This window comes from Podarcis cretensis (assembly GCF_951804945.1).
Source record: "Podarcis cretensis genome assembly, chromosome: 13".
NCBI lineage: Eukaryota > Metazoa > Chordata > Lepidosauria > Squamata > Lacertidae > Podarcis > Podarcis cretensis.
The window spans coordinates 42851324-42869795 of NC_137182.1; the positions used below are offsets into that span (position 1 = coordinate 42851324).

Genomic DNA, 18472 nt, shown 5'->3' on the forward strand with positions numbered 1-18472 from the left:
GTTGACTACTGTATTAATTACCCACCATGTCTTTGGCATTATGCTACATAAGACAAGAAGCTTAGACCATTGTTGAGGGTCAGAGAGATGAGGCCAAGAGACAGGATATTTGTATAAACCGCATAAGTTTCTTGCTGAAGCGAGATCTGAGCAAGGGACTGAATGAATGAATCTGAGCTCCACCTCTGACCCTAAACGATAGAGAGGGGATACAGGAATAGCACATTTGAAGTAGGGTGACGAAAAAGAGGGTCTCTTGATTCTATCCTCCTCTGGCCAGAGACGGGGAAAATGTACATTTACCTACATTTACAAGGGACAGTCCTCATGATATGCAAATTCCTGTGCTTAGTATTTCATATGCATTTTAGAAAAAAAAAATGTATCTGTTGGATATTTTGTGGGGGTGAAATAATGCCTTTGGGGAGTGTTTTCTGAAGTTGCCATAGCAACCCCCTCAATGTCACCCATCTCCTCCCCTCCCTCTGCCTGCGAGCTTTCCAAGTCTGCTGCTCTATCTGAGTCTGGGAACTCTTGATGAAGGGGGACTGAACTAACCCACTCTGCTGTGTCTGTGGCTGCAGTCCCTCCTCTCCAGAGTCAGACTCTTCCCAGGTGTTCTATTCAGCCACTTCCCTGACAAGTAGGGTGCAGGAGGACCTGAGACTTCTGCGGGTGCTGAAATTTGGAATTTTTAGTAGAGTAGCCAATACATTTTCAAATCTAAAATTCTGGTACTTGGAATAAATTTGGAAACATTATTTTGGTGAGGTGAGAAAATCACAGAACTGGCAGTGCTGCCAGACAAACAAATGAAAGTGGACCAGAAAGTCACAGACAGTTTGATGGATTTTTAATGTTCCTATTCTATTGACATATTTTTAGTTTTAAAAGAAACAGAGTGATACAGAGAAAAAAGGGGGAAATAAGAAAGCTGTGTATAAGAAATATATATTCCATGTCTGCTTATCTGAGTCCCAAGGTGGAAGAATTAGAAAAGAGACAGGGTTTTAATAAGCAACCAGGGATACCACAAATAACTGCTTGATCCCACAGCAGCAAGAATCATGAGAAAAGGAATGAGATGACACTTTTATATGATGAAAAGCGAGGTAGGAGATGAGCAGTGGGACAAAGTGGAGGCCCAAAGTGATCAGAGTGGCCTTTTCACCCTCAAGAAGGAAGAAATCCTGGTGGCAATTCAATGGTAACTTGTGAGCAGGTAAAACAGATATTTGCTTATGTAAAAGGACTTCAACTCCTCCTTCTTGCAATCCTCTTTCCTTTGCCCAGACCTGCCCTGGAAGATTGGGGGGCTAACTTGAGAGGTTTCTTGAGAGGGATGGAGTGCAGGATGGGGTTAGTGTAGTGGGCTGCTGAGTGTCGGAGAGGATGGTAGCTTACGTTTTTTGCCTGAGCAGAAGTCTGCTTGGGCAACAATGGCATTCAAAATCTAAATTCAATTGGGTATCCTTTCTCACATGAAAGGGAAATATTCCTAGTTGCCTCAAAAGTGTGGTAGCTGAATTTATATTTTATACAGTTGGTGACTCGAACGGGAGATCAGCTCAACTTGGGACCAGTTACTGGGGCACCCTATAAAGTGCAGATATTTTTTAGATCTTGGTCAGAGACTTGAACGAAAATGTGTGCCAATTTGTAATACAAGACTCTTTTCCTGAGTAAATAGTTGCAGTAATCTTTGACTTCAGTCTTCGGGTAATCGACATACTCGTGTTTGAAGGATTGGAAGTCCCCGGAGGCTTCAGTCCCCAGCACCATCCAGGAGAGCAAAACCAAGAGCAGCCATAAACGCTTAAGGGATTCAAAGAAGCTCTGTAAAAAAGTAAGAAATATTGTCTAAAGGGAATAGGAAAAAAAGAGATAAAATAATGTCAATATAAATTTGAGAAATGTGTAATTAAAATTATGACTGTGGATGATTTACGGGACAGCTGAGGGAAGTCCAAAAGAGAAATAAGTTATGAAAATGATGTGAATCAATGTATTTTGTTTTGTTTTATTTTGTTTGCTGATGTTGATTAATAAAAATTATATAATAAAAAAAAAAGGAAGTCCCCGGAGGCTTCAGTCCCCAGCACCATCCAGGAGAGCAAAACCAAGAGCAGCCATAAAGGACAGGGCCCCTTGGCAGCCATGGCTCGCTGTGGCTCTTGGTGGTTGTTCTGCGCAGAAAAAAACAGGAACAGATAGGTAGCTGTGTTGGTCTGCCATAGTCAAAACAAAACAAAAAAATCCTTCCAGTAGCACCTTAAAAACCAACTAAGTTCTTTCTTGGTATGAGCTTTCGTGTGCATGCACACTTCTTCAGATACACCCTGCGCAGAAAAAACAGGAAACGGTGTAAAGTTCAACAGGGCATTTTCATGCTTTCCCTTTTCCCATTAGATTTATTATATAACCCACTTCCCAGGAAATATCAAGGGAAAAACTGAAAAGGGCTATGACAACCTTGCTCAAATTGTAATACTAATTCCCTCATTATTTAGTTATGAGGCTGCAGTCAGACATTGGCCCATCTACTTCGGTACAGTGGTACTTCAGAAGTGAAAGGGTATCTCTTCCGGAACTCCATTCGACTTCTAAAACGTTCGGAAACCAAGGCATGGCTTCTAATTGGCTGCCCTGTGCCTCCCTGCCAACCAGTCAGGGAAATATCTCCCGCAGAGACACCTCTGCCCTTGGGGTTGATGTTATATTGATGCCATTTGAAGATTTCTCTCTCTCTTGGTTTCCAAGCTGACTTGGAAGTGTGATTCCCACGTGGGTCTGAATATCCCCACACACTTTCAAGGGGAACATTTGTCTCCCAAAGAAGGGAGTTTACATTCTCCTTTCTATTTATTTCCAGGCCTCCAGGCTCCCACAGAGATACAAATGGCAATTTAAAGATACAGTATCCAAAAAACAGCACAGTAAATGCAAACAGAAGCCATGTGTCAGAAACCTTCAGTAAAACAGCTGAAATCTAATTCCGTGTTCAAACACCCTGGGGGTAGAGATTTCAATCAGTCAATCAATCAAGTTTCTTGTTGGTGGAATAATCTAACGTGATTTTTCCTCATCCCAAAGTGAGGTCTGAGGAGGGAACTCATTACTGTGATTCTGACCCCCTGCCTAGCACTGAGAGACCAGGGTTCAAATCCCCACTCAGCTGTGAAGCTCTTTGGGAAACCAATTTCTTCCCACCTCTCTTGTATAAATAAGATTTGAACTAGCATTCAAAGGAGGATTGCTGAATCCTAAATATACAGAAGAAAACTTAACATTAAGAAACTGTAGGATCCCCTCTGCCCACACCGCCTTTTTGCGCCAATTGAAGTGTTACCTCAAGCTCAAACCTTAATGACCTTGCATCAGGTTCTGTTCCGACGTTTGTGATCTCAACATTTCCAGCACACCCCTGTATATTATTTCAAATTAAGCTCTAATTAACAGGAGAACATGTGCTTCTTAATGGCAGCGTTGGAGGGTTATTTGGCAGGCAGGGTGCTTTTGCACAATCTATGAATGAAAATATTGCTGGGGGTTTTTTTTGCGTGGACATGCCGAGTCCCCCCAACCCCAGGTGGCCCCTGAGTGGAATAATGACTCAAGACAACGTGCTATGGGATTAAAATTGGCCACAACTTTATTATGTTTCAGATGAAGGTAGACTTTGGCTTAGGCACTGGGCGTTATCCTTCCCAGTCTGGGGATCTGAGGAACATCAGGTTTATCCAGAGTGTGTGGGGGATGGGCTGGCTCTAGAGAACATATGTTCAAGCAGAGAGCCCACTCCCGTGTCATGCCGCTGTCGCAGGGGAGAGCAATGACAACCTGTACGTGTGCGGCCAATGCCTCCCCTCAAACAACCCGTTTAACGGGGAACCCCGTGATCACTGTCTCAAAGAGGAAGGGAGTGTGGGTCACTGCTACACGCCAACTCCTATCTAGGGAAGATAGACTAAAGGATTCCGCCCAAGGCCTGAAACCGCCAACATTGTGATGTTTTGCTATGGGAAAGGCATAACCTGCCAAGGCAGGGAAATTCTTTTCTTGCCATTCAACAGCAATCTTGATGTATAAAGCGCCCACGTACCTGTCTAGAAAAGGTTAACCTGAAAAGGAAGGCATAACTGAGGGTGGTTAGGGTGGGAGAAGCTCTGGAGCCAACTGACGGTTCCCAGGTAAGTTCCTCCATCTATTGTGTGGACAGGGTGGTCTCTCCCCCTACCTGGCCTGATCACCTTGGCAACGCCTCCCCAGGTGGGTTGGGGAATCTGGCAGAGTTTCTACAAGTGGCCTTATTTTTAATTAAGTCTGGGCTGTAGCTAAACAAAAACATTAATTCTGGAAATTAAAGCCTGTAAACTCAGACATCTTGGCATCCACTGTGGATGTAGCAAGATAAATGTTGGTGTCTGTTCAGGTCTTCAAGCTAGTTTTGTGAGTCATGTGAGAGTTCCAGATAGAATCATAGAATCATAGAGTTGGAAGAGACCACAAGGGCCATCGAGTCCAACCCCCTGCCAAGCAGGAAACACCATCAGAGCACTCCTGACATATGGTTGTCAAGCCTCTGCTTAAAGACCTCCAAAGAAGGAGACTCCACCACACTCCTTGGCAGCAAATTCCACTGTCGAACAGCTCTTACTGTCAGGAAGTTCTTCCTAATGTTTAGGTGGAATCTTTTTTCTTGTAGTTTGGAACCATTGCTCCGTGTCCGCTTCTCTGGAGCAGCAGAAAACAACCTTTCTCCCTCCTCTATGTGACATCCTTTTATATATTTGAACATGGCTATCATATCACCCCTTAACCTCCTCTTCTCCAGGCTAAACATGCCCAGCTCCCTTAGCCGTTCCTTATAAGGCATCGTTTCCAGGCCTTTGACCATTTTGGTTGCCCTCCTCTGGACACGTTCCAGTTTGTCAGTGTCCTTCTTGAACTGTGGTGCCCAGAACTGGACACAGTACTCCAGGTGAGGTCTGACCAGAGCAGAATACAGTGGCACTATTACTTCCCTTGATCTAGATGCAATACTCCTATTGATGCAGCCCAGAATTGCATTGGCTTTTTTAGCTGCCACATCACACTGTTGGCTCATGTCAAGTTTGTGGTAAACCAAGACTCCTAGATCCTTTTCACATGTACTGCTCTCAAGCCAGGTGTCACCCATCTTGTATTTGTGCCTCTCATTTTTTTTGCCCAAGTGCAATACTTTACATTTCTCCCTATTAAAATTCATCTTGTTTGTTTTGGCCCAGTTCTCTAATCTGTCAAGGTCGTTTTGAAGTGTGATCCTGTCCTCTGGGGTGTTAGCCACCCCTCCCAGTTTGGTGTCATCTGCAAATTTGATCAGGATGCCCTTGAGTCCATCATCCAAGTCGTTGATAAAGATGTTGAATAAGACGGGGCCCAAGACAGAACCCTGTGGCACCCCACTAGTCACTCTTCTCCAGGATGAAGAAGAACCATTGATGAGCACCCTTTGGGTTCGGTCAGTCAGCCAGTTACAAATCCACTGAGTGGTAGCATAGTCAAGTCCGCATTTTACCAGCTTCTTTACAAGAATATCATGGGGCACCTTGTCAAATGCCTTGCTGAAATCAAGGTAGGCTATATCCACTGCGCTCCCTTCATCTACCAGGCTTGTAATTCTGTCAAAAAATGAGATCAGGTTAGTCTGACATGACTTATTTTTCAGAAATCCATGCTGACTATTGGTGATCACAGTATTCCTTTCTAGGTGCTCACAGACTGTTTGCTTAATGATCTGCTCCAGAATCTTCCCTGGAATGAGCCTTTTCTGAACATGGAATTCAGCTCTTTTTACTGCTGCACTCTAGGTTGACATGGGATTGCCATATTTCAGAAAGGAAAAACCAGCAGGACACCCTCAAAGTGTTGAGCTTTCTTTAGGAAGACCCCATTTTTTTCCAAAAGCACCATTTTTGATTGACTATCAATCTGTTTTCGAACACATTTTTAAAAGAAAAGCCTGACTAGTCTTTCAGATGCCTTCTAATTGAATAATTTTCTAAAGAGATGCCTGAAGCAACTGATATTATATTTGAGAAGTCTTGTTTATTTGTTATATTTCACTCCAATAAGACCCTTTTATCCTAACTAGAACCCAGTACAATGTATGTCCCTGGTTGCTTATTAAAAGCCAGCCTCATTTGTAACTCTTACACCTTGTGACTCAGATAAGCAGACATGGAATACAGTGGAACCTCAGTTTTTGACTGTAATCCATTCCGGAAAACCGTTTGACTTCCAAAACATTTGAAAACCACAGCGCAAATTGCACTTCCAAGGTGCATTCGAAAACAGAAGCATTTACTTCCGGGTTTTTGGCATTCCAAAGCTGAAACATTTGACTTCCGAGATGGTCGAAAACCAAGTTTCCACTGTCCTTTGATTATGGGCATTGCTCTGATTTATTGCTGAATGCAATAAACTTACTTGGTTCATGTTGACAGGATTGTGCTCAGAAAAGGAGCCACTTCATTGGGAAACGAGGGACACTTCTCAACATCCCGTATGAAACTCCAACATGTACAGATGTCCAAAAAGAAATCTTAGGTGGGGAAAACCACAGCCTAAGATGTAAAAGCAAAATTCAAGACGTTCCTTGAGACTGGCCCGGGGGCAAAATGGAGTAGGAGAATGTAACAACTGGTTGCCCATATCAATGAACAAGCGCACTCCACAATGCAACAGTTTATTGCAGGATGAGTTCCAGAAGACGCAGGATGGCTCCAGCAACTGGCAGGGTACAGAAACCCCGGGAAATATCAAGATTTCACTTGAACTGGACCCACTATCTTGGCCAAGTCCTTAAATCCCCTTTGCAACATTCATGTTAACTAGTTTTTACATAGCTTTTGTATTTTGTATGTTGTGGCTTATTTTCCTCAATGTGTGAGTTTACTGGCCTTTCTGACTTTGCTAAAATAAACATTTTCCCTGCATAAACAAGATGGTGTGTTTTATTCTTGTTTGTTCAGAAAACTCTGGCTTAAGTATACAAAGTCTCACAGTGAGGAGAGGGGCAAACATGAGTGGGAGATTCCTTTCTGCAAAAGTCCATTTTCCTTGGTCCCATTGAAAGGGGGAGAAAGGGGGTCCTAATAGGTCCCAGCCTCGGAAAGCTCGCAGGAGAAAGGAGGGGAGGAGATGGATGACATTGAGGGGGTTGCTATGCAACAAGGAGGGAGGCAGCATTTAGAGGGCTCTTCGTTTGATAGCGGGGGGGGGGCGGGGGGGTTCACCCACCTTCTTCCGAAACTCAAAGTGACCAGCTCATAGCTAAGAGTGGCAGGCTCGGAGCTGCTCTCTGGATGTTAATTGTCAATAAACATGTCATATAACTGCCAGACTCATTAATTCTTGTCAGGGTTTGTTTGCCTGCCTGAATTCATTACACTATTTGATGCAAATCATGCAGTCGCATGTCAACCCAGGGTGCCGCAGTCAAAAGAGCTGGATTCCATGTTAGGAAAAGGCTCCTTCTATATCTGGAAATACTCGTGCTTGGATTTACCAATCAATGCACTGAGTTCCCAAACATGGATGTGTACCAATAAAAAAAAGCAGCCATATTTACCTGAAGGAAATCTACAGTGGTACCTCGGGTTACATATGCTTCAGGTTACATACACTTCAGGTTACAGACTCTGCTAACCCAGAAATACTGCTTCAGGTTAAGAACTTTGCTTAAGGATGAGAACAGAAATCGTGTTCAGGCAGCATGGCGGCAGCAGGAGGCCCCATCAGCTAAAGTGGTGCATCAGGTTAAGAACAGTTTCAGGTTAAGAACGGACCTCTGAAACGAATAAAGTACTTAACCCGAGGTACCTCTGTATTTCCATTTTGTACTGGCAGCTAATTACTGTCAGTGGTTTCCCAGAACACTCATATGGCTCACGAAACTAGCTTGAAGACCTAAACAGACACCAACGTTTATCTTGCTACATCCACATTGGATGCCAAAATGTCTGAGGTTACAGGCTTTAATTTTCAGAATTAATACTTTTATTTAGCCCCTACTTAATTAAAAATAAGGCCACTTTTAGAACTTAGGTAAGACCGCAAAAAACCTCGTGTTCTGCTGGGGAAACCCAGCAATATTTTCATTCACAGATTGTGCAAATACACTTCGCCTGCCAAAAACCCTCCAACGCCGCCATTAAGAAGCACATGTTCTCCTGTTAATAAGAGCTTAATCTGGATTAATGTGCTGGAAGTAATGAGATCACAAACTGCAGAACAGAACCAGCTTGAAGGTCATTAAGGTTTGAACTTGAGTTAACACTTCATTCAGTGCAAAAGACAGTGTGGGAGCAGGGGAGCCTACAGTTTCTTTATATAAAGTTTTCTTCTCTACATTTATGATTCAGCAATCATAATTCAGAATTAATGTTTTCATTTATCTACAGCCCATACATAATTAAAAATGAGGCAACTTGTAAAACTTAGGCAAGACCACAGAAAAACCAACTTTATGGGCTGGCAGCCAGTAATATTTCCATTCATAGACTGTTGCCGACATGCTATTAAAGCAAATGTTGTTACGGTCTGCTACATTAATGTATTTACTATTGGTGACCCATAGTGGGTAAAACATAGCCACATTTATTTTTCATTATTATTGATGCCAATCATTATAGAGGTTGATTCTGGCATAGGGAAAGCATTCCGGTAACAGGTAGGCTGCCTTCTGCTCAATATCTCATCTTCTTTCCATTGGCCACAGGCTGGAAGGGAGTTACCAGGCATCCAGGTCCACCCTGGTACAAGCCATTTCCACAAAGCCCATCTTGCAGCAGTCATGTTTCCCAGTTGTGAATTAATACCTTTCTGTTTTCCTGGCCCTCTCACTTGTGATTCAGATAAGCTGGCTGTGAATACTTCTGAACCCCACTTGAATGTCCCACCATTATCTCCAGCTTACACTGGATGGCACATCTTCCTCATTCATCATTTGCATAGGGCATAGCCACCAACGCCCCATCGAATGAAGCCACACTAGGCTCAATCCCTGCCTTCCTTCTGTAGTTTTGTAAGGCTTGTTCACACAGGAGCAAAGTCTAGATTTTCATTGGCTGGTCTTGTGGCATCCCTGTGACATCTTCTCCATCTCAGGGTTGCCCTGGACATTTCCTACTAGGAGTGTTTAACACACACACACACACACACACACACACACAAAACACCTTTGCAAAGTCCCTAATGGTAGGATTGGGACCCCAGGGGAAAAGGTCTGGGGCAAGGTAGAGAGGATGCCAGGTGTATCTCCCTACATTAATGGGGATGAAATGTTCATACAGATCCACATTGGGCTTTGGAGCTGAACGACAGAGTCAAAACATCAAGAGAGGAGGCCATATCTACAATCCACATAGCACAGCTTTCAAAATCTGAACAGACACCTCTTTAAAAAGTTAGTGTTTTGTCTTCCAGGGAGACACCTTTCATCAAGTAGGGAGCAGGAGGACCTGATACTTCTGCTGGTGCTCAAATCTGGGTTGGGTTTTTTTTAGTAATAGTAGCCAATACAACTTGAAAACTAAATTTCTGGTACTTGGAAGGAATTTGGAAACATTATTTTGGTGAGTGAGAAAAACACAGAACTGGTAGTGCTGTGAGAAAAACAAATGGAAGTGCACCAGAAAGCCACAGACATTTTCATGGATTTTCAGTGTTCTTATTTTATTGACATAATTTCAGTTATAAAGAAATAGAATGATACATAGGAAAATAGGGGGAAAGAACAAATCTGTATATAATAAATATATATTCCATGTCTGCTTATCTGAGTCACAAGGTGGAAGAGTGAGAAAAGCGGACGGGTTTTAATAAGCAACCAGGGATACCACAAATAACTGCTTGATCCCACAGCAGCAAGAATCATGAGAAAAGGAATGAGATGACACTTTTATATGATGAAAAGCGAGGTAGGAGATGAGCAGTGGGACAAAGTGGAGGCCCGAAGTGATCAGAGTGGCCTTTTCACCCTCAAGAAGAAAGGAATGCTGGTGGCAATCCAATGGTGATTTGTGGGCAGGTAAAACAGATATTTTTTAGGGGCAGGTGGCGCTGTGGGTTAAAGCCTCAGCGCCTAGGGCTTGCCGATCAAAAGGTCGGCGGTTCGAATCCCTGCGGCGGGGTGCGCTCCCGCTGCTCGGTCCCAGCGCCTGCCAACCTAGCAGTTCGAAAGCACCTCCGGGTGCAAGTAGATAAATAGGGACCGCTTACCAGCGGGAAGGTAAACGGCGTTTCCGTGTGCGGCTCTGGCTCTGGCTCTGGCTCTGGCCAGAGCAGCGATGTCACGCTGGCCACGTGACCCGGAAGTGTCTCCGGACAGCGCTGGCCCCTGGCCTCTTAAGTGAGATGGGCGCACAACCCCAGAGTCTGTCAAGACTGGCCCGTACGGGCAGGGGTACCTTTACCTTTACCTTTAAAACAGATATTTGTTTATGTAAAAGGACTTCTTCAACTCCTCCTTCTTGCAATCCTCTTGCCTTTGCCCAGACTTGCCCTGGAAGATTGGGGGGCTAACTTGAGAGGTTTCTTGAGAGGGATGCAGTGCAGACGGGGGGGAAGTGTAGGGGGCTGCTGAGTGTCAGAGAGGATGGTAGCGGAGGTTTGTTGCCTGAGCAGAAGTCTGCTTGTGCAACAATGGCATTCAAAATCTTAATTCAATTGGGTATCCATTCTTACAAGAAAGCGAAATATTCCTAATAATGTAATATTCGTGGTAGAGGAAATTATATCTATAACACGATGTGAGTGGAACAGGAGATGAGCTCGAAAATGGACCAGTTTCTGGTATGCCAATAACAGTGCAGATGTCTTTAAGATCTTGGTCTGAGACATGAACGAAAGTGTGTTCTATTGGGTAACCCAGGCCTCTTTTGCTGATTAAATAGTCACAGTAATCTTTGACTTCAGTCTTCGGGTAATCAACATACTCGTGTTTGAAGGATTGGAAGTCCCAGGAGGCTTCAGTCCCCAGCAACATCCAGGAGAGCAAAACCAAGAGCAGCCATACAGGACAGGGCCCCTTGGCAGCCATGGCTCGCTGTGGCTCTTGGTGGTTTTTCTGTGCAGAAAAAACAGGAAACGGTGTTAAGTTCAATAGAGCATTTTCATGCTTTCCCTTTCCCCATCAGATTTATTATATAACGCACTTCCCAGGAAATATCAAGGGAAAATCTGAAAAGGGCTATGACAGCCTTGCTCAAGTTGTAATTATAATAATAATAATAATAAATAATAAATTTTATTTATATCCTGCCCTCCCCAGCCGAAGCTGGGCTCAGGGCGGCTAACAACAATCAAACATTCAAATAATCAGATAATCACACATTCTAAAAGTATTTCATTATAAAAATCAAATTAAAATCAAATTAAAATCAAATTAATGGCAACTGATTAAGCAAGATTCTGTGCAAGTTGCCAGAGGGGGGAGTCAGGCTGTGCCCTGACCAAAGGCCTGGTGGAACAACTCTGTCTTGCAGGCCCTGCGGAAGGATGTCAGGTCCCGCAGGGCCCTAGTCTCTTGTGACAGAGCGTTCCACCAGATTGGAGCCGCAGCCGAGAAGGCCCTGGCTCTAGTTGAGGCCAGCCTAACCTCTCTGAGGCCTGGGACCTTGAGGATGTTATTGTTTGCAGACCGTAGGTTTCTCTGTGGGGCATACCAGGAGAGGCGGTCCCGTAGGTACGAGGGTCCTAGGCCGTATAGGGCTTTAAAGGTTAAAACCAGCACCTTAAACCTGATCCTGTACTCCACTGGGAGCCAGTGCAGCTGGTATAGTACCGGATGAATGTGATCTCGCAGCGAAGACCCCATAAGAAGTCTCGCCGCGGCATTCTGCACCCGCTGGAGTTTCTGGGTCAGTCTCAAGGGCAGCCCCACATAGAGCGAGTTACAATAATCCAGTCTGGAGGTGACCGTCGCATGGATCACAGTGGCTAGGTCAGGGCGAGAGAGATAAGGGGCCAACTGCTTAGCTTGGCGGAGATGAAAAAATGCCGCCTTTGTTGTAGCTGTAATCTGCGCCTCCATAGAGAGGGAGGTATCGAAGATTACACCCAAACTCTTAATGGATGGTGCTGGCACTAATTGCACCCCCGCAAGAGATGGGAGTTGCCCCCTCAATCCCATATCGTCCCGCCCCAGCCAGAGGACCTCTGTCTTTGAAGGATTTAACTTCAACCGGCTCCCACGTAACCATCCAGCCACAGCTTCCAGACATCTCGCCAGTGTGTCTGGGGCCGAGTCAGGATGGCCATCCATCAACAGATAGAGTTGGGTGTCATCAGCTTACTGATGGCAACCCAGCCCAAAACTCCGGACAAGCTGGGCGAGGGGACGCATAAAGATGTTAAAAAGCATCGGGGAGAGAATCACACCCTGAGGCACTCCACACACCAAGGAGTGGCTCGATGACAATTCCCCCCCGAGCACCACCCTCTGTCCCCGACCAGAGAGAAACGAGCGCAGCCATTGAAGGACTGTGCCCTGGATCCCCACGTCGGCAAGGCGGTGGTCCAAGAGTTCGTGATCGACCATGTCGAAGGCTGCTGACAGATCTAGAAGAATCAGCAGCCCCGACCCACCTCGATCCAGCTGCCTGCGGAGATCATCTGTTAGGGCAACCAGAGCCGTCTCGGTCCCATGACCAGCGCGGAAGCTGGACTGGAATGGATCTAGAGCAGATGTTTCATCCAAAAACCTACCAAGCTGTTCAGCAACCGCTCTCTCAATCACCTTACCCAGGAATGGAAGATTCGAGACCGGGCGGTAATTGGATAGATCTAAGGGATCTAATGATGTTTTCTTTAAGAGCGGACGCACCACTGCCTCCTTCAGTTCCCCTGGGAATATCCCGGTGCCAAGGGACAAATTGATGATATCCCGCAGGGGGGCCCGCACCTCGTCTGGACACGCTCTAATCAGCCATGACGGGCACGGGTCAAGAGGACAGGTGGTGGGCTTTCCAGCTCGGAGGAGTCTGTCCACATCGGCTGGAGATATCCGGTCAAAATGGTCCAATACTGGACCCGAGGACAGTCGAGGGGCCTCCAGTTCCTTTATTGTATCCAAATTGGCAGGGAGGTCACGGCGGAGCAACAGGACCTTCTCCGCAAAAAAGCTCGCAAATGCCTCACAGCTGTGTGTCAGATTGTTATTTAAATTTGGCTGTCCTTCAAGGGACGTTAAAGACCGAATTATACTAAATAATTGCGCCGGGCGAGAGCTAGCGGATGCAATGGAGGCCGAGAAGTAAGACTTCTTAGCGGCCTTTACAGCCATCTCATAGGTTTTCATAAAAACCCTATAAGATGTTCTTGAGGCTCCGTCACGGGCACCCCGCCATACTCGCTCTAGCCGTCTGAGGTCCCGCTTCATTTTCCGGAGCTCCTCGGTAAACCAGGGAGCCCGGTTTCTGCGGGGTCGCAGAGGGCGCTTAGGTGCGATCTCATTGATGGCTGCCAGGAGCTGGGTATTCCAGGCCTCAACAAGCTCAGTCAATGAGTCGCCAGGGGGAGCAAGGTCCCACAAGGCTTGACGGAATCTATCAGGGTCCATCAGCCTCTACGGGTGAGCCCAAATCGGCTCGCCACCTAAGCAGGGTGGGGGTGGAAAGTCAATCCTGGCTTTCAGAGCGTAGTGATCAGACCATGGCACCTTCATCGAAGGAGACATGATCACATCTATACCGGCACCAAAGATCAAATCCAGCATGTGGCCTGCTTGATGTGTGGGGCCCGAAACAAACTGGGAGAGCCCTAGTGTCGCCATGGAAGACACCAGGTCCAGAGCCTGTGAGGAGGGAGCGGCATCAGCATGGAAGTTGAAGTCTCCCAATACCAATAGGTTAGGGAACTCCAAGGCCCAGCTGGCCACTGCCTCCAGCAGGCCTGACAGGGTGGCTGCTGGTGCGCTAGGTGGCCGGTACACCAGCCAGACAGCCAAGCTCTCCTCGGAGCCCCACACTAGGCCAACACATTCAATGCCGGGGATCGATGGCGATGGTAGAGCCCTGAAAGAACAATCTTCCCAGATTAATAATGCCACCCCTCCCCCCCGGCCCACAGTCCGTGACTGGTGGAGGACGGAGAAACCCGGGGGCGCCATCTCTCGTAAGGTAACAGTTACCCCTTCGCGCACCCAGGTCTCCGTCACACAAGCCAGGTCGACCCCCTGCGAGGTAAAGAAAGTTGTAATCCTAATTCCCTCATTAGGTAGTTATTAGGCTGTCTAATGCTGCCGTCAGACACTGCCCCATCTATCTCAGTACTGTGGTACCTCAGAAGTCAAACAGAATCCCTTCTGGAACTCCGTTTGACTTCCAAAATGTTCAGAATCCAAGGCACAGCTTCCAATCGGTTGCAGGCAGCTCCTGCAGCCAATCGGAAGGTGGGAAGTTGCATCAGACGTTTGGGTTCCAAACAATGTTCGAAAACTGAAACACTCACTTCCAGGTTTACAGCATTCAGAAGCCAAAGTGTTTGACTCGCAAGGTGTTCGGATCCAAGGTACGCCTTTATTGTCTAGCATTGAGTTGTGGCCCTTCCCCATTCCCATCTCTCCTCCTCCACCCCATTACAACTATGAAACTATAGTTTAGCTGACAGGCAGATTGAAGAAATAAATAAAGCTCGGTTCCAGATACTAATCAGCACCTCAAAAATCACACAAAAATTAGCCTCTGCAAAGACAATGAATGACACCATTATTCTTCATGTCACAACAGCAGAAATAAACAGACGTGAGTTCTCCAAATTAGGATACTGAGATTCCCTAAGTGCCAAACTGTTAACCTTAGTCAGAGTGTGGTGGCCTCCTCAGGGAGCTGCTTCAGGTTGTCATGAAATAATAGCAATTTATTGATTTTATTGCCAATGTATTTTTATTGCCAGAAAGAAGGAACAGTCTTTGACTCCCAGGGCAACATTAGTACAACCAACTGAAAAAAAAGTAGTCCCTACTCGCAGGCTGCAGATTGTAATGATACAAAAGGACAAAGGGATGAGTGAAGAAGAAAAAGACAGACCTCTGAGCCCATCCTTAAAGTCAAACAGACGGACTAAGAAATTTATAAAATTTGTTCAAGTCAGACCCTGCTTTCTCTTTGAGACATCCCAATGATGACTTGGCATCTACTTTCTAGATTTCTAGATAAAAAATGTGTAAACACCTTTGAAATGGGCACCTTTCGTGACTGTAAAATTATCCTAAATCTAGGAAAGTAGCTTTTTCCAATGAAGCTTCATTTCTATGTACGTAGAGCTTTACTTCCTACTTTCTGCTATTCACACCTTCTCAAGATGGACATTTGTATATAAGCATACTGGGCTTCCTTGTACAGGGGTGGTGGTACTTACATGACTTAATCTTCCTCCAAAAATTAAACAAATTCTGCATATAGCAATATTTAAATTCAAGATAAAGCATTGTAACCAAGATTTCAACATGGCTGTTATCATCAGCCTTCTTTACTCTGAACTGATGCAGCCAATCCACAGCTCAGCCACCACATCTATAGTCAGAGAGCTTGTGCTCAAAGATGATTGGCTGCCAGTGAAATGCAGGTAAAGAATATGGCTGCCATGATTAATACTTAGGAGAAGGAGTCACACAAAGGTTAAATATTTATTCACAAAAATGAATATATGCATACAAAAATAAAATTCCGGGGGGAGGGGGATACAAGGAGATGGAAATGAAGCATCATTAGTAGAAAAACATGTAGGTCTAATTTAATTGATCTTGAATGTTCTGGTAGGACGCATTCTGTACCCAACAGGTTGATGGTACAGCTGATGTCTATATTCTCACATGAATATTTTTACTCACTCTAGACAGACATATTACATAATGCAATGCATGGGAAAGTGTTCATCCACCCATACTGATAAGGGCTAATCCTGATTCTCTACAGTGGATACAGTGCTTATAGCATGAATGTTCCCCCTTGTTATTAAAGACTCACTGGAAGACCCAAGAGGCAGATATATTCTACTTAGGGGTACGTCAGGATCCTTTGCTGTCGCTTGAGGCTAAGGTGGCATCAGTGGCACAGAGTACCTTCCATTGACTTCAGCTGATGGCCTAGCTCTATGACTATCTGGACACAGCCTAACTACTATTGTCTATGCTCTGGGAACCTCTAGGTTAGATTACTGTCAGGTGTTCTACTCAGAGCTCTGAAGACAATTCAGAATCTTCAATTAGTGCAGAACTTGGTGGCCAGGGCAAGATTCTTCGGTCATATTACACCAAGCCCAACTGCACTCATTTCCAGGCCCAACTCATGGGATGGGGGATTATTGATTATGCATTTATTTTTGGTTCTTATTTTCAGTATGTGTTTTGTGTTTTTTATACTGTATTCTTAAGCATTATTATTGTATTAAGATATTATTTCTAGAGGTAAAAGCTGTATCCACCACCCAAATCATAAGACGTACTCCAAGGCTTTCCAATTAAAACAGTTGACGCACATGATTAACTCATCTTCAACTCTCTGGGCCAAAATGGAACTGGAACCCTCACAAATCTCTCCTAATGCTTTATCCTTCCTGAAAACTTCACGTACTTACATTAGCAAAATAAGGTTGCAATGTACCTCGGGTTACAGACGCTTCAGGTTACAGGCTCCACTAACCCATAAATAGTACCTCGGGTTAAGAACTTTGCTTCAGGATGAGAACAGAAATCGTGTGGTGGCAGTGTGGCGGCAGCAGAAAGCCCCATTAGCTAAAGTGGTACCTCAGGTTAAGAACAGTTTCAGGTTAAGAATGGACCTCTGGAACGAATTAAGTTCTTAACCTGAGGTACCACTGTATATCATTTCGAATTCTCATGTGCAAATGTGGTGGTGGATGTTGTCTAGTTATGATCACATATCCGTGTGAATATTGACACTTGCCAGTCAGTACTTGATAAACGACAATGTGGTGAATGTCGTGCAACAACAGTTTATGGAGGACAGTATCCACACAGTGTATTTTATAGAGCATGACCACTCCATTTGTGCACACCCTTCACAAGTGGGTAGAATATTGGCTATTATTATGTTTTTGACAACGGGACAAATTTCAAGTGCGGGCGGTGAAATAATTAACATCATCCACCTTACGGATGTTGACTACTGTATTAATTACCCACCATGCCTCTGGCATTATGCTACATAAGACAAGAAGCTTAGACCTTTGTTGAGGGTCAGGGAGATTTGGCCAAGAGATAGGATATTTGTATAAACCGTGTAAGTTTCTCGCTGAAGCGAGATCTGAGCAAGGGACTGAATGAATGAATCTGAGCTCCACCTCTGACCCTAAACCATAGAGAGGGGAGACAGATATAGCAGATTTAATGTAGGATGACAAAAAATAGGGTCTCTTGGTTCTATCCTCCTCTGGCCAGAGACAGAGAAAATGTACATTTACCTACATTTACAAGGGACAGATATGCAAATTCCTGTGCTTAGTATTTCATTTGCATTTTAGGAAAAACATGTATCTGTTGGAGATTTGTGGAGGTGAAATAATTCCTTTTCTGAAGTTGCCATATTCAGGGTTGGGTGCTCCCACCTCAGTGTCCATGGAAGTTAAATCTTTGGGGGCTGGTGATTGTGGGGGGAGGGGAGAGGCATATTCACTCTAACGTGTAGGCATGCAAACTTTTATTAAATTTTCCTTCAATCATCAATATTTCACATAGCCTTTTCAATAAACGGAACTTTGAAACATACAGTTTAAGTAATTTCCCCTTGCCTAGTAGCATTTAATGAGACCTAAATCGGAGTCACTTTTGCATGTTGCAATTCGGACACACAACAGCTCCCCCATCTAGTGGTTTAATGCTGTATTTTCACCCCTCTTTTTAAAAAAGTATTCCCCTTATAATAAGTCTGCTCACCTTTCCCAGTTGGCAGCTTTAACAAAGCTTAAACAATGGTCTAAGCCAGGCATCCCCAAACTCGGCCCTCCAGAGGTTTTGGGACTACAACTCCCATCATTCCTAGCTAACAGGACTAGTGGTCTGGGATGATGGGAATTGTAGTCCCTGAAGACCTGGAGGGCTGAGTTTGTGGGTGCCTGGTCTAAGCTTTCCTTTCTGGCCATTAATAGAGCCAGAAAGAAAGCAATCACCTGTCTTCCCCTTTGACAAGGAAGTCTTGTCTCGCAGTGATGGGGTACACCTTTCCGATGTCGGCAATGATAGCCTGTTGAATGACACTTCAGAGTGTGTCAGGGATTGGTTGCAGATGTAAGGGTGTTGGCGGCAAGCCCTTTGGGCTTGAGTGGCAGTAAGCCTTTGTTTGTATGGAGGGGAGGTTGTGGCCTCCGCCTGCCCCTCCTCAGTAAGGGTATCCTGTTAAAGGGATCCGGGGTTGTGAATTCTGTCCAAAGCTGGGATGTGGGCTAGGGCCATGTCACAACCCTTACGGGG

The 18472-nt window shown here is 45.0% G+C and overlaps 1 protein-coding gene across 1 annotated transcript in view; it reads right to left on the reverse strand.

The window, feature by feature from the left end:
- Positions 1-17837, reverse strand: part of LOC307201265 (angiogenin-2-like) — a 174688-nt gene extending 156851 nt beyond the window's left edge. The window contains exon 1 of the mRNA XM_079950324.1: positions 17829-17837. The gene's annotated coding sequence lies outside the window, so the exon portion shown is untranslated. The remainder of the gene's footprint in view (positions 1-17828) is intronic.
- Positions 17838-18472: the final 635 nt, after the last annotated feature.